Source organism: Nicotiana attenuata, unplaced genomic scaffold (genome assembly GCF_001879085.1).
Source record: "Nicotiana attenuata strain UT unplaced genomic scaffold, NIATTr2, whole genome shotgun sequence".
Taxonomy (NCBI): domain Eukaryota; kingdom Viridiplantae; phylum Streptophyta; class Magnoliopsida; order Solanales; family Solanaceae; genus Nicotiana; species Nicotiana attenuata.
In genome coordinates this window covers 62669-72906 of record NW_017674328.1, presented here as the reverse complement: position 1 = coordinate 72906, position 10238 = coordinate 62669, and the positions used below count along the sequence as shown (strand labels likewise).

The 10238-nt window shown below is 35.3% G+C and overlaps 1 long non-coding RNA gene across 1 annotated transcript; it reads left to right on the top strand.

The window, feature by feature from the left end:
- Positions 1-5469: 5469 nt before the first annotated feature.
- On the top strand, positions 5470-6438 carry LOC109218426. Its single transcript, XR_002066763.1, has 2 exons — positions 5470-5669; positions 6159-6438. It is a non-coding gene; the product is annotated as an uncharacterized LOC109218426 (long non-coding RNA).
- The last annotated feature ends 3800 nt before the right edge of the window (positions 6439-10238 follow it).

Genomic DNA, 10238 nt, shown 5'->3' with positions numbered 1-10238 from the left:
ATCCCCGATTTTACTCGTACACAATATTAGAAAGTATATTTTTCTCATATGCTCAAATATTGCTCCAATAACTTTTTCTCATATCCTCATATATTAAAATAAATTGAGTTAATAAACATGTGTTATGAGTCTGCAGACAGATGGAACGTTATTTACTCCCTAGTCCCTTGTTGTGAGAATTTATTGACTGGAAAAAGTAATTCTGGAAGTGGGAAAGCATGCAATTTTCAGTTGTATATTTATGGAAAGTCAGTATTCCCTCTTCAGTATTTAAGGGATTTATGGGCTCAAAACATTCTTAACGCAATAAATATTGGTTAGGTAGTAGAATTGCATGTGCGTCCATTGCACACTAGTCAATGAACACTGATCAATAACTTTAAAAACTATAAAAAAGGACTCCACAAAAGTCTAAGCAAACGGCTGCGAACTTGGATGAAACAATGAAAAACTGCTTCATTTCGTTCAAAATCCATTCATATAATTTAAAATATGTTTTAAAAAATTAGAAGTGCATATTTGATAAGATTTCGTATCTACCAATAACATGAAGCCCACTATTCTTGCAAAGAGCAACATCGAACGATGCTACGCTTAAAAAGTAATAGTACTTAATTCTTACTATAATTAGGTTAGGTTAATCATGTATTCATGTTGATCTGATGCCTTATACTTTAATACTACTATAATTTAATATTTTAAAACATATCTGGATGATAGTAACATATAAGTTGGATTGCTAGCATGTGTTTAGATACCTGAACCCTACCTAATCACATGGTCCACACCTGAATCAAGAAGGTCATAAGAAGTTTCTCTACTCTAATTATATATATTGATGCTTAATAAATCTTGCAATAATATGGGTTTTAGGGTTGTGAATGGTTACACGTAACTTAGTAATGCAATCAGATATCTATCACTTTGAAAATGCTAGAACTCTAGACTTGTATCAGAATTTACTTGCCAATTGAAATTTTCAAGTAGTATTTCCTTGGCGCATATATATGTTTCGTTAAAGAATTAAGGTAATAAAGACATGCAAAGTGTTGGGCACATGCCCATGTTGTCCAGCCAAAGGCCCAATAGCCTAATCCTATTCTCTTTTGGTTTCCGTTCCTATTTGGAATTGGATTCGGTGTTTATTCCTATTTTGAGTGGGTTTTGGCTTTAAGAGAAAGCACCACTCATGATCTATAAATAGGACAACCTTGGAGAATTATTCTATGCTCATTGATACAAGTCTTTGAAAGACTTAAGCACATAAGAGTGGTTTTTGAGAGAGCTTTCATCAAGAGAGAAGAGAGAAGAAAAATATTTGTTTTGCTGCAAATTTTTATTCCGACCAACCAACTTCAAATTACATTTTCTGATTCGTTAATCGTTGGATCGGGCTGAAATTTTTACTGAGTGTTCGTAACATCTTGATCTTGGATTTGAACGGTGAAGATCGGATTTGGAGGCCCGTAGAATCTGATTTCGAGCCTCGAACAGCAGCTTCATTTTTGTGAACACTACAATACAATGTATTTATAGCTACGAAATCCTCGCTACGAATTTAAAAATCGTGGCTAATATCTAACAATAGCCACAAAAATTAGAATTTTCTGGCTATTTACAAATTTGTAAAATTTGCTAGCCACGAAAATTAAATTGGTAAAGCTAATTCCTCATTTTTGCTATAATTGATAACAATCGTAGCTATAACTATCTAAATAGCTACAAATTTTATATTTTTGCCATGCATTAAAAGTTATTGTAGCAATAGTAACCTTTTAGTTACAATAAATTATTTGAAACAAAATGTTGTAGCTAAAGAAATACATTGCTTTAAAAGCGGAATTTGAAACAAAATGTTGTAGCTAAACAAAATGACGTGGTTTGGTTGGGTTTTTGATCAAAAGCGGAATTCGGAAGTTTTTGGAAACTTAGGCTTGAATCCGAGGTGTTTTGGTTGAATTAGTGTTGTTTGATGTGTTTTGATGATTGGAACAAGTTTAAATAAGGTATTAGGGTATGTTGGTGCCTTTGGTTGAGGTCCCAGGGGCCTCGGGTTGATTTCGGATGGTTAACGGAGAGATTGGAGAGTTGGTGCAGCAGCTGATATTGCTGCTTCTGGTGTTTTCGCACCTACGGTTTGGGGACCGCAGGTGCGGCGCCGCACGTGCGTGAGATGAATCGCAGAAACGGATTTTTGAGACCTTGCCAGGAACCGCAGATGCGGTGTGGGACCGCACCTGCGGAGTCGAAGGTGCGGATCGCTTATCGCAGATGCGATTTTGGACCTTTAAGTGAGTTCCGCAAATGCGGAGAAATGACCGCAGAAGCGGCTATGGTGCCGCAGATGCGAAAAGGACTGGGCAAATCATATAAGTTATTTCCCTTCGTGAGTTTGAGCTATTCCACCATTTTTAACTTCGGCTTGAGAGCTTTTGGACGATTTGGAAGGAGGATTTCAAGGGAACTTCGTTAAGGTAAGGATTCGTGGACCTAAAACACATTTCTATGGTAGTATTTCATGGATTAAAGCTATAATCAAAGGGATTAAAGGGCTAAAAATGGAGGATTAGGGCTTGAGTTTAAGAGACCTCTAAATGGGGATTTGAGGGGTGATTTGGACTCCGTTCTTGTATTCTTGATATGAATGAACTCGTGGGGAGACGAGGAATCTAATGATATGAAAATTTCTGAGTTTCGAGAAGTGGGCCCGGGGGTCGGGTATTGCTAATTTAGGGATTTGTGCCCTTTATTGATTGTTTTCGCTTGGGCTTTGTTTCCTTAGCATATTCTGATGCCCTCGTTCTGATTTTGGATTGATTTGACGCGCGTGGAGGCCGATTCGAGGGGCAAAGGCGTCGCGAGCTAGAGATTTAGCCGGTTCGAGTTGAGTAATGATAGTAAATGATGTTCTGAGGGTTTGAAACCCCGGATTCGCACATCGTAGTATTATATTGAGGTGAGGCACGCGCTTGATGGCGAGCGTGGGGTCGTACACTATTGGGGATTGTGACTTGGTCCGTCCCGATTGATGATTTTACCGAATATTTGACTGAAACTTATTTGCTATCATCATGATTGGGCTGAATGCCATATTTGGGCTTCGTGCCAACTATTTGAACCCATCGGGAATTTTTATTACTATTTCCTCACTATTTTGACTTATTACTTGAACTCAGTCCTGATAATTTCCACTGTTTTACTATTCAGCCATTCTTTCTCAGTTTTTAAGACTTAAAGGATATTTTAAATGATGTTTGGGCTGAAAATACTGTTTTACTATTGCCCGAGGGGCTTGTGATAATTTTTGGACTGAGTAAGGTCGAGGGCCTATATTATGAGGAACACTGATACTGATTTGAGGCCGAGGGCCTGAGATACATATACACCACGAGGTGGCTTGATTGATATGAGGCCGAGGGCCTAGATTTGATGTCACGAGATGGCTTGTTATTGCGCTTAGGCCGTAAGGGGCCCCTCCCGGAGTCTGTACGCCCTCAGTGAGCGCGGGTACCCATTTGTGATACGAGATTGAGCCCGAGGGGCTGGTACTGTACTGAGATATAGCCCGAGGGGCGGATTTGTGGATACTGAGCCCGAGGGGCGAACTTCTATCTGTTTACTTTATATTATTTACCTGTTGTACCTGTTGAAAGGAGATTTTACTGGATTTTTCACCGATTTACTGTTTTCAAATGATGTTTTACTGCTTCATTATAGAATGCCTTGTGCTTTATGTGATTTCTTACCTTCAGTCATTATTTATATTTGTTACTCACTGGGTCGGAGTACTCACATTGCTCCCTGCACCGTGTGTGCAGATTCAGGCCTCGCTGGTTCCGCTCCTGAGTGCTGATTCCTCCAGTTCCAGGCGGTATTCGGAGACTACGAGGTAGCTGTTGGCGTCCGCAGCCCCGTGTCTCTATTATCTTGTCATTTCTATGTCCTTCAAACACTTGTAATAGATATTGGATTTAGCAGACTTGTATCGTGGTCTATAGATGCTCGTGACTTGTGACACCCCGATTAGGGCTGCGTCGGGTTGATTTCCGCATTGTTACCTGTATTCCCGCTATTTAATGCTATTAAATCATGGTTAGACTAATTTTATGCTATTTAATTGTTTAAAAATAAGAATTGGTTCAATTGGCTGGCCTTGTCTTCACGAGAGGCGCCATCACGACCGGGTTCGTGGTCAGGGTCATGACACAAATTGACTTCTTAGATTTATCAAACTCATATTTTATTTGATTGCACTTGTTGTTAATTATATAATTTTTTATGTAAATTTAAATTATTATTAATAGTTGTAGATATTTATTTATGTATACAGTTTATTATTTTTAAATAAGTATACTTACATTTTCTAAAAAGATATTCATATTGAAAACTTTAATCTTTGTAATATTATGGTCCTTAATTATTTTTAAAGCACTTAATCATATATTTAAGAAGTCATTCTAAAGTAAGTGCTCATATATTGAAGAGCTTTTTTGGGAGAGGGTTGGTGCATTTTATTTTGATAATGACCAGAGGCTCCCAATATATACAAGGAGCATATTTAACACCACAAGAAAATAATGATAATCTTAATGAAGAAAAAGATTAAATTATATTTTTTTATAGACAGTAAAATATGTTATAATGATATTGGTTTACTATCTTAACAACTATTAATTATCATAAGTTAAATTATACATTGAATCTAAGAATCGAAAATTTAATATTATCCTTATACATGAAGGAGATCTTGTCTCTATTGTGAATATTATTTGTATTTAAGAATAATAGTATTTTCACTATTATTATTCTTATATTTGAGTACAATTTGTATTTAAAAATAGTTACATATTTTTACCATTGTTAAATTTATTTCGTATAAAAGCTAAGAACTTAATATAGGGGGTGTATAAAAAACAAACTGGTATATCATAATTTATTTTTTGGTAAATAATAAATATCATAATTCATTCTAAACAAAATATTACTTGAAAGTTTCAAATATACTTTAAAAAGTATAATTATAATTAGTTAAATTAAAATATATGAATAACTTACATTTAATCAATTATGTTCTTGTATATATCTATATTGCTTACTAGTTATGTTCAATTTAGATAAGTATTAAAGTTATTGATTTAATGATCTAATAGTATTTTAATAACTTAATAATTATCATAAATCTAACTTAAAACTAAAAATGAAGAAGTTAATATTATTGAAATATGAACGTATAATAAAACAAACAATATCATCTAGGATAGAAAAGCGGTAAAGAAAAAAATATTTTACAATATCTTTAATTCATGCAAATAGTTGATTTTTTTCTATAGTTAAATGTAACTCTTTTGGTTTATTGTAGGTACTTTTTTTACCATTATTTGCATTTATGGTATTTGTATTTCCCCCCTTGTATTTATGGTAGTATTAAGAAGTAAAATAAAACAAAATATATAGAAAAAGAAACACAAACTAAAATTCCTAAACCAAAACCTAATCATCCTCACCCTAGCCGTCACTCTCCCTCCCACACTTTGTTATTTCTTTCTTTTACTTTTAGTAGTCGGCAATTCAAGGCTGCGAGAAAGACAAAAGGATCAACAAGAGTGTATCCCCATTGCGATCTTCATTTATGGATAGAAAGTTTAATTTCTTGGTTCGTCTCTTCCCCGGTAAGCTCATGTCTCCATATCATAATATTTTTGAATCTTTTTACGCCTACTTGAGTTTGGGATTTTTAGTTTAATTTTACGGGTTATACCAGCAATTTGATAAATATTACGACTTATTTTTTGATAAGTGCTGAGTGCAGATTTGATAGATTTTGTACCTTACACCTAATTGACTTGTGTTTCTACTTCAATTATTTATTTTTAATTTACAAGATGCTCAAGAGAAAAGTTCCTTTGAAAAATTGTATTATCAATGCCAAACCGTAAGTTTTTTTCTCATCTTCTTAAATTTTATGATGTTTATTTAAATGCTTTTTTTTCTTTTTGTGTTGAAAAAAGTTTAGTTTTTTTAACCAGATACATGGATAAATTTTTCTTATTCCATGATTCATTGAATTTTTCTTATTAACTGTAAATGCATCTAACTGGTATATGTTCTGATAATTCAAATATAAATTTTTTACAAGATTATTTTATTTTATATTTCAGTCTAGTTTGAAGAGGGCTTCATATATTCTTGGATTCATAAAGATCAACAGCTGCGATGAGAGTGGTAATATAAAGCATCAAGATCAAACGGGGGTGACAACACGAATCATAAAGCAAATGCTTATATTCGTTTATATGGAATATCGTACATTATTTCAGATCTCTATTACCATAAAGCCTCACATCGGCTAGTTCTTTTCGTCAAATTTTAGTTACTATAAAAGAGTTATGTACTGCAGATGCTATTAATTGATTAATATAAATGTGTATCTTAGAATTTTTTTTGGTGAAAATTTTTACATGTTAAATTGTGTAGAATAAGTCATGTCTCAATATAATATATTATTACTATTAGTTTTAATATAACATGTACATTCATAGGATAATTGGAAAATATAGACAAAAATAAAATAGCGAATAAGCAGGGTGATCAGAACTTTCATTGCTACTAAAATTAATATTCCGTAAAAAAAATTAATAATAAAGCAATTTAATCTCGAACTTTTTTGTATGATTTGTAGCCATGAAACTTTTTGTCCGTGGCTAAACAAAAATACTTTTGCAGTTACATATCAAAACTTCCGTGGCAAATAAATTTAAAACTTTTGCCACGCTATATCACTTTGTAGCTACCATAATAGCTACAAATTAATTTATTGTGGGAAGAGTATAAAATGATTTGCTATAAATATATTTGTCGTGGCAAAAGTATAAAACTATTTGCTATGAATATAGCTACAACACAAAATTTTTGTAGCAATAAGTATTAATCCTTAGCCACAGGTTATATAAAGTTTGTAGCTAACTTTTAGCTACGCTACATTTTGCTACGAATGCTACGAAAAAAAATATTGTGGCTAAAGTGTTTAGTTACGGAAATTTTCATAATTAGCTACGTTGTGTTTTGTATCTATAAATGCATTATGTTGTGGTGGAATTATACTCTTTCTTCAATTGATTAGTTGTTGCTCTTGTTGTTATTGTTGCTCCGTGTTTGGCCCTTGTTGTGTAGCCAATTTGGAAAACTTTTGTAACCCTATTATTATTATAGTGGAGCTTTTTGGATCTTTATGATCCCGTGGTTTTTACCTTATATTTGAAGGGTTTTCCACGTTAAAATTTGGTGTTCTTTATCTTCTTTATTTTCGGGTTTGCCTCTTCCTCGACATAATAGTGGTATCAGAGCCTTGGTTATTTATCCGGGTTGTTACGGAATGGAGGCGAATAGGAGCAAGATGGTATGTTTAAATGGGAGAAATTATAATGTTTGGAGAAGCAAGATGAAAGACTTGTTGTTCGTGAAGAAGATGCATCTACCCATTTTTTCAGCTCATAAACCCGAGAGTATATCCGATGAAGATTGGGATTTCGAGCACCAACAAGTATGTGGATATATACGACAATGGGTTGAAGATAATGTTCGCAACCATATTGTGAACGAGATACATGCGAGATCATTGTGGGAAAAGCTAGAGACTCTTTATGCTTCAAAAACCGGGAACAACAAATTATTTTTGCTAAAGCAATTGATGACCTTTAAATACAAGGAAGGCAACCCTATCCTTGATCATATAAATGATTTTCAGAGCGTCCTTGATCAGCTATCTGGAATGGGAGTTAATTTTGATGATGAGATACAAGGACTTTGGCTTCTTAATACTCTGCCAGACTCTTGGGAAACTCTTCGTGTTTCTTGACCATGGAATATGCCAAGAGTGGTGTGTTGAACGAGGAAGTAAGGAGAAAATCTCAGGGTTCGTCCTCACAAGCAGATATTTTGGTTACAGAAGACCGGGGGAGAGATAGAGCAAGAGGCTCAAGGAATAGAGGTAAAAGTAGAAGTAAGTCAAGGTCCAAATACTATAATATTACATGCAACCACTGTGGCAAGAAAAGACACATCAAAAGGTTTTGCCGCAAGTTGAATCAAGACACTAGAGAAGGAAAGAAAGTTGAAAATAACGAGAACAATGTTGCTGCTATTGTTCAAGATGACCTTCTTTTTGCTTATGATGAAAACGTCATCAATTTGGTATCCCATGAGACGAGCTGGATAGTAGATTCTGGAGCTACCTCACATGTCACACCAAGAAAAGATTTTTTCTCATCTTATACTCATGTTGATTCTGGAGTGTTAAAGATGGGCAATGCCAGTGAAGTTAAGGTGTTTGGTGTTGGCACAGTTTGTTTGAAAACTAATAATGGTTCAACGTTAGTTCTTCAAGATGTGAAGCATGCTCCAGACTTTCCTTTCAATTTGATCTCCGCAGGAAGATTAGACGATGAAGGTTACCATAATGCTCTCTTTAACGGCCAATGGAAGCTCACCAAGGGCTCGTTAGTAGTGGCTCGAGGAGTCAAGTCTGGTCAATTATATGTGACACAAGGCTCTATTCTTAATGACTCAATAAATCTGGTGGAAAGTGATAGTTTGTCAGAATTGTGGCATCGAAGATTGAGTCATATGAGTGAGAGAGGGATTACGTGTTTGGCTAAGAAAAGTTTGCTTTCTGGAGTAAAACAAGCAAAGCTGCAAAGGTGCATACATTGTTTAGCTGGCAAACAGAAAAGGGTTTCCTTTCATAGCCATCCTCCCTCAAGAAAGCCCGATTTATTAGAGCTAGTACACTCTGATTTGTGTGGTCCTTTTAAAGTAAAGTCAAAAGGTGGTGCACTTTACTTTGTGACCTTCATTGATGATCATTCTCGTAAGCTCTGGGTGTATCCTTTGAAATCTAAAGATCAAGCACTTGGCGTGTTTAAGGAATTTCAGGCCTTAGCTGAGAGACAGACGGGGAAGAAATTAAAATGTATTCGCACTGACAATGGTGGTGAATATTGTGGTCCCTTTGATAACTATTGCAAGGAACAAGGAATTCGTCATCAGAAAACTCCGCCCAAGACGCCTCAATTGAACGGTTTGGCAGAGAGGATGAATAGAACTCTAGTTGAGAGAGTTAGATGCTTACTTTCAGAGGCTAAACTTCCAAATACATTTTGGGCGGAAGCACTTAACACTGTTGCCTATGTTATCAATTTGTCTCCTGCTGTTGCTTTGGATGGTGATGTCCCAGACAGAGTTTGGTTTGCCAAAGATGTTTCTTATGATCACCTGAGAGTTTTTGGGTGTAAAGCTTGTGTGCATATTCCTAAAGATGAGAGATCGAAACTGGATGTCAAAACTAAGCAGTGCATCTTTATCGGTTATGGTCAAGATGAGTTTGGGTATCGTTTTTATGATCCAATTGATAATAAACTTATTAGAAGTCGTGATGCAATATTCTTTGAAGACCAAACTATTGAAGATATTGACAAAGCTGAGAAGATAGATTCTCAGAGTAATGAGAGCTTAGTTGATATTGATCCAGTTTCAATTGCTAAGGCACCTATTGCACATGAAGGAACCCAAGACAATGATGGAGATAGTGATCAAGATCAAAATGATCATCATGGTGTAGATGTTATGGATGCTCCAGTTGATGAAGTTGTGGTTGATCAGCAACCAATTCCTGCACAGGTAACTACTACGAATGCTCCTGAAACCTCTCTTAGAAGATCTACAAGGGAGAAGCAAAAATCCATGCGCTATCCTCCTGATGAGTATGTACTTTTGACTGACATGGGAGAACCTGAGAATTATGATGAAGCCATGCAAGATAATCACAAAGATCATTGGATCGAAGCGATGGAAGATGAGATGAAGTCACTCCATGAGAATGGCACATATGAGTTAGTGAAATTGCCGAAAGGTAAGAGAGCTTTATCTAACAAATGGATATTCAGAATAAAGCAAGATAACCATACCTCTGCGCCTAGATACAAGGCGAGGTTAGTTGTTAAAGGTTTTGGCCAGAAGAAGGGAGTTGACTTTGATGAAATTTTCTCCCCTGTTGTGAAGATGTCTTCTATTCGTGTGGTTCTAGGCTTAGCCGCAAGTCTAGATTTAGAGGTTGAGCAGATGGATGTCAAGACTGCTTTTCTTCATGGTGATTTAGATGAGGAGATTTATATGGAGCAACCTGAGGGTTTTGTAACTAAGGGAAAAGAAAATTATGTCTGCAAATTGAAAAAGAGCCTGTA